We start from the raw sequence: 7,079 nt of genomic DNA, 5'->3' as shown, positions 1-7,079 counted from the left end.
CCACCAAGAGGTCATCCACGTACTGCAATAAAGCAACATCATCATCCAACACAAGTTTCTGTAATGAACAATGCAATGCAAAGTTGTAAATCGTGGGGCTCTCGCTGTACCCCTCAAATGTAAAAGTAAACGAAAACTGGCTATCAGGATGGACAGGAAACACTGAAAGATGCATTTGAAATATCCACTACAGAAAACCACTGGCCGTCAGCTGGTATCTGTGAGAGAATTGTGTAAGGGTTCGGCACGTTTGGTGCCCTTACCTGCACCGCAGCATTTACTGCTTGGAGGTCTTGAACAAACCTCCACTCTGTGGGCTGACCTGCATCTCTGACCTTTTGTACAGGAAAAATGGGTGTTCTCACAGGTGAGTTTGGGCAGGGAACAATTATCCCTTTCTCCAATAAGGCCTCAAATACTGGCCTTGTTCCCTCAAGCGCCTCCCTTTTCAGAGGGTATTGAGGTTTGCATGGTCTGTAATCACTCTTTGGGGTGATAACTACTGGTTCACACCCTTTAATCAAACCCACATCATATTTATCTTTAGCCCACAGGTAGTCAGGTACTTTGTCAAGAACCTCTTGCGGTAAATCAATGCTAGCACACGTCATGTGTGCTGGCAAAATGTTTTGTAAATTTGAATCTGCAGAAACAGCTTTCTGTATTACAACGCTCTCTCTCTCAGCAATGAAAAAAGAAACACAACTTCTCCTGTGTGCCGTTATCTGCTCTGAGAACTGCACGTTATCTGACAACATTTCCCAATCAACAGCCTCGCTACAGGCCTTTGCAAATTCACCTGCTTTTTCCCATGGCTGACTGGTATTTTTTGCAATGGAAACATGGGGTACTGAATTTTCAACATCAAAAATTTGTTCTTGTTTTTCTGTCAATTTTAACGAGTGCCACACACCATGAGTCATTCCAGCATTTATGGGTTATAGTCAAACCTTCTGTTTTTACAGAGAACCATTTCTATGAGCTGTGCAATGCATGTTATCAGCTGGAATGACCTCGCTGGCTTGTGGCAATCTTATCTTCCCTTCAGCATGCAACTCTTCACTCATACACAGGCCCATTCATACACATTTAACATAGACACACACATAGACAACATTCTGGGATCCCAACAAGAAATACTCAGGCCTTGGTTGTTACATAAGATGCTAGCATTAATTTAACACATCAAATCCCTCCCCATGAGGTTTACCGGACACGCGTCAGATAAAAGGAACATATGCATAAACTCGTTACCGTCATGCATACAACAGAGTGGAGCAGTAAATTCTTCCCTCACTATATGCCCCGTAGCACTCATAGATGAGTTAAACTGCCCACTCAAGGTGACAAATGGGAATTCATCTTTGCGTATGACAGAGTCAGTTGCATCCAGAGTCTACCATAAACAACAATACCTGTCCCTTAACCATTATTTCTTATCAATATCAAGCAAAGCAAGTTCTTCATTGCACAGAGCGTGTCTTTCCCTATCATACACATCAGAAAAATCAGAATCAGCAAGCAGATAATATGGCATTTGAACCGCAGAAAAAACAAGATTGGACTTACCCGCCTCTGTACGATGCTCCCCTTCCCCCTCCTGGCTTCAGTCGCCCCTTTCTTTACACAGTGGCAGGTTTCCCGCGCCCCCTTGGGATTCCGGTGTCCCTTGAGTTTTCAGGAAATGGAAACATTGGTTTTTCAAATGTCCTTTCTGTCCGCAATACCAGCAAACATTTTCTTTCGGATCTCCTCTCCTCTTCTCTCATTCTCTCTGCTGCCCGTTCTCTCGGGAGCGTTGTCCTTGCGAAGAGAAATTGCGTTGGTTATGTTGTGGCTGTGCCCATTCTCCTATCTTGGCAAAAGCTGAAGATAGCTGTTTCTCTGGTGAACGGCTTCTCTGCTGTTTCCTTAGGCCTTGCCTCCCGTTCCGTCTTTATCTGAACATCATCTTTGTCCTGATTCTGGTCCACGTGGCAGTTCTTGCATCGGCGGTGGCGGGGGTGCAATCAGGTAGTGCTTGTCGTGCTGGCTTTTGTATCTGTGTGGCTTGTTGAGCTGGTCGTTGTATCTGTGCGATTTGTTGAGCAGGTGGTGGTGGAGGGCGACATTGTGGAGGGGGTTGGAGGTCATCGTCCAGAAGCGGTACCCTTGTGTATTGGAAAATGTACCCCAGGTGGGGTACGTGCAGGTGCATAGGGAGGAGGAAAAAAAACAGAAAGTTAGGTTCATCATGTAATGAATCTGATGTAGGAAAACATTTGCTTAATGTTTAGCTCTGACTTAGTCTGAGTCAGTTCGTCCTTGGTCTTTATCTTACTCTGTGCTCTCATTTCTCTGCCATCCGCAATGATTTTTCCCTTAATAAAATGAGTGCTTTTACACTCAGTGTTCCTTTAGGAGGAAAATCATACCTTTTCTCCCAGATTTTACGCTTTCCAACGCCCCCGTGCCCTTTGATTTGATCACTCGAGCATACACACCATTTTCCAGATCCATTGACTTTGTACTCCCTTTCGAATTACCCTGACCCATGGTCATGAACGAAATAACGCTTACCGTATTATCTATTCAGATGCCACCACAACGGTTCTTTTCCAGATTCCGTCAGCTTTGACTTCAGAAATGGTTGAGACTCTCCCTTCCCTTAGGCCTGGGGTACGGAGCCCGAGACCTCTCGTCTCAGGGGTGATCAGTCAGTCTCTCCCAAACCTTCTGAAGTCTTCAGCTGTGGAATCCGCATCCTCGTCGCCATTATTGTCGTGGAATTTTAGCCGCATCAAATAATACTCACTAAGAGTCAAAGTCAAGGATCACACAGACACACTGTCGACAGAATTTTCTTTGTCTGAATTTTATATATTCTGCAGAATAGGCTCTCACTCCCTGGGGCTAGAAGTCTAAACCCAAGAGCCCCGATCACAAGGTTGAACACACATTTATAGTAAGATGCTGAAATACGTACAATCATCCGTTTCTACGTCATTTCAGCTGTCAGTGATTAAGAACTTACTTACTTACTTACGCCTACCGCCCAACTTTGGGCATAGGCCACGAACAAGGGCTCTCCAGTTGTCCCGGTCCTGGGCCAACTGTCCCCATGTATGTCCAGACCTCTTCACATCTGCATCCAGGTCGCGGCACCAGCTGTTCCTTGGCCTGCCTTTCTTTCTCCTCTTGTGGGTTCCAAAAGAAGGCGTGTCTTGCTGTACTGTATGCGGGCTTGTGAAATGTATGGCCAACCCATTTCCAGCGTCTTCGGAGGATCTCTTTCTCAACAGGCTGCTGTCCTGTTCGTTGCCACAGCTCCAGGTTACTGATGGTGTTTGGCCAGCGTACCTTTAGGATTCGTCTGAGACAGGTGTTGATAAAAGACTGAATTTTCTTCATGGTCGTGACTGTTGTTCTCCAGGTCTCTGCTCCGTACAATAGAACAGGCTTTATCATAGAGTTAAAGATCCTTATCTTGGTGTTTCTAGGCAGCTCGGAGGATCCCCAGACTTTCTTCAGTTGGTGGAAAGCTGCCCTTGCCTTTCCAATCCGCACCTTCACATCCGCATCTGTCCCTCCTAGCTTGTCGACTACGCTGCCAAGATAGGTGAAGCTTTCCACTTCCTCTAGTGCTTCTCCTTCTAGCATAATGGGGGCCATGTTGTTGTTGTTGACTTTAATGATCTTGCTCTTTTCTTTGTGTATAATGAGTCCAAGGCTTGCTGAATGAGTTGCAATGATATTGGTCTTCTCCTGCATTTGTTGCTGGGTGTGGGAAAGGAGTGCCAGGTCATCAGCAAAGTCGAGGTCATCCAATTGTGTCCAAGGTGTCCATTGGATGCCATTCCTCCTCTGGGCAGTTGAGGTCTTCATAATCCAATCTATTGCTAACAGAAAAAGGAATGGCGACAACAGGCATCCTTGTCTCACCCCTGTTCGCACTTGGAAGGCATCAGTAAGCTGCTGGCCATGTACCACTCTGCATGTCATTCCTTAATATGAGTTCTTAATGATGTTAGTGATCTTTGCTGGTATCCCATAGTGTCTCAACAGACTCCAGATGGTCTCCCTATCCACACTGTCAAATGCTTTCTCATAGTCAATAAAATTGACATAGAGAGGTGAGTTCCACTCCAAGGACTGTTCCAGGATAATCCGCAGGGTTGTTATCTGGTCAGTGCAGGATCTACTTTTCCTGAAGCCAGCTTGTTGGTCTCGGAGATGTGGGTCAACCGCATCTTTTATCCTGTTTAGGAGGACTCTGTTAAATATCTTGCTTGTGGTTGACAGCAGTGTTATCCCCCTGTAGTTTGAGCAGGAACTAAGGTCACCCTTCTTTGGGAGCTTGATTAGATAGCCCTCCTTCCACTCTGTTGGGATGTCTTCCTCCTCCCAGATGTTTTGGAATAGAGGATAGAGCATTTCCACAGTGGTCACTTCGTCCACTTTTAAAACTTCTGCAGGAATGGTGTCTGGCCCAGCTGCCTTCCCGTTTCTCAATTGCTTGATGGCCTTATACATTTCTTCCTTCGATGGAACATCACAAACGATAGGAAGGTCACATCTAGCTGGCTGGATATTTGCTGGGTTCGATGGAGAAGGTCTGTTCAAGAGATCCTCGAAATGCTCTGCCCATCTATGCTTTTGTTGTTCTATCCCTGGAATAGCTTTTCCTTCTCTGTCCCTAACTGGCCTCTCTGGTTGGCTGAATTTTCCTGAGAGCTTTCTGATGTTGGTATACAGCTCTCTCATGTTACCATTTTGAGCCGCATCTTCTGCCTCTACTGCCAGTGTCTCCATGTAATTTCTCTTGTCTGCCCTTATACTCTGCTTAACTATTCTATTTACTTCTGAATACTGCTCTTGGGCCTTGGCTTTTCTTGTACGTGTACGGCTGTTGTTTATTTCTGCCTTTTTCCTTTTCCTCTCCTGGATCTTTTCTAAGGTCCCCACTGAGATCCATTCTTTTTGCCCCTGCTTCTTGTTACCTAGCACTTCCTGACATGTTGATGTTATTGCCTCTTTAATGCTCTGCCATTTTTCATCTATGGTCTCTGTCTCGGTCTGATGTTGAAGGATCTGGGCCTTTTTTGAGAGTGTGCTTCGAAAAACTTCTAGCCTGTCTGTTTCTTTCAGAGCACTGATGTTGTACCTCTGGCGTTGCCTGAATTGCCCTGTCCAGTTCCGCCTCAGCTTGAGCTTTATACGAGCGCCCAAGAGATGGTGATCAGATGCAACATCCGCTCCCCTTCTGACCCGTACATCTTCAAGAGATCTTCTGAACTTTTTTCCTATGCAGACATGGTCGATCTGGTTTTCTGTTATCCGGTCTGGTGACACCCAGGTAGCCTTATGTATTATTTTGTGTTGAAAGAGGCTCCCGCCGATGACTAGGTTGGTAGTGGCACATAGGTTGGCAAATCTCCTCCCATTCTCATTCATCTTCCCCAAGCCTTGTTTTCCCATAATTTCCTCATATCCCTGGTTGTTACTGCCGATCTTGGCATTGAAGTCACCCATGGTGATGATGATGTTTCGTCTTGGGCATGCCTGGATGATGGTCAGTAGCCTGTTATAGAAATCCTCTTTGACGTCTTCTTCACTCTCATTGGTTGGGGCATAGCATTGGATGATAACCATGTTGATTCTCCTGTTTGTTGTGCGGAAGCAGGCAGTGATGATCCGTGGGCCATGTGCCTCCCATCCAATGAGTGATCTCTGTGCCATCTTTGTCAACATCAGGGCCACTCCCTGGCTGTGAGGTGCGTTTGCTTTCTCATGGCCTGAGAACAGCAGCAGCTCCCCTGTGGCTAGCTTCTTCTGGACAGCGCCTGTCCACCTAGACTCACTGATTCCCAGAAGATCTATGTTGTAACGTCTCATCTCTGCTGCCACTTGTGCTGTTTTGCCGGTTTCAAACATGGTTCTGACATTCCATGTCCTGATGTTAGTGGTGGTTCTGGTAGAGATGAAGGATGTCGGCCTAGTAGCTTCCAAGAGGCTTTCCCTACTAGGCGTCATACTTTCTCTAGCTGTGGGTCCATCCTCCCTCAGGGCCTTAGTTACTTTTGAATTTCTTGTTCGCGAATCTGTAACATTTTTTCTTTTCCGGAGTGGGGTTGTTGGCCCCACGTCCAACCCCCAACCTGGAGGACCAGGTGTTGCTCTTGATCTTTCCTCTACCATGAGTCCTGCCCGGCTTGGTTGAACCTGCCAGGGGTCTTGCCCCCGCCGGTATAGCCCTCAGGGTCACGGAGGCACACAAGCCTCCCCACCACGACAAGGTAGCAACACATTGGGGAAGGACATAAGAACATAAACAGTTAAACACAAATCTAGTGAAATCATACAACGTATGTCTTGTTCTCAGTACATGATGTTTAAGTCCTTGGACATTGTACTTTGCTCAAAAGACAGAAAGAGCATAATTCTGTACGTTAGCAGAAAAAGATGATCTCCATATGAATCACGATTTATGAGCTTATGATTGTAATTAAAAAATGAAAAATAGGATGAATAATATGAAAATAAAAGCATAATAAAAGTCCTCCACTACAGTATCGTATCGGGAAATTGTTGGCGATACACAGCCCTAGTACTGTATATATATATTCACTTCCATATACACACACGTATATATATATATACGTATATATACGTATATATATATATATATATATATATATATATATATATATATATATATATATATATATATATATATATATATACACATATATATACCTAAATATGATAGGTAGAGCTCAGAAAGACAAATTTTAGAAATGGAACAACGAAGATGGGTTTGTGGAGGGAGAAGGGTGGCATGTAGTGTCCTGATGCTAGAGAGAGGCAGGATTAGCCCCTCATTTATTTGTTTGAATTACAGTATGTACTTTTAGGTTCTACCTTTTTTTCTCATTACTGCAATTCCATAAATTACTACAGACTATTGAAGGAAACTGCTAATTTTCATTTACCATAAAGAATTGTTCTGTTCTAAAATTTCAATAAATCATGTAATAAATCAATCAATAAATAAATAATTATTTGAAGAAAACATTACTTTGTATGAAGTCACTGATATT

At 44.4% G+C, this 7,079-nt stretch overlaps 1 pseudogene; it reads right to left on the bottom strand.

The window, feature by feature from the left end:
* Positions 1 to 3,017: 3,017 nt before the first annotated feature.
* On the bottom strand, positions 3,018 to 6,295 carry LOC141351461 (uncharacterized; annotated as a pseudogene).
* Between the last annotated feature and the right edge of the window lie 784 nt (positions 6,296 to 7,079).

Source organism: Misgurnus anguillicaudatus, chromosome 20 (genome assembly GCF_027580225.2).
Source record: "Misgurnus anguillicaudatus chromosome 20, ASM2758022v2, whole genome shotgun sequence".
Lineage (NCBI taxonomy): Eukaryota > Metazoa > Chordata > Actinopteri > Cypriniformes > Cobitidae > Misgurnus > Misgurnus anguillicaudatus.
This window is presented reverse-complemented; position numbering and strand designations above follow the sequence as displayed.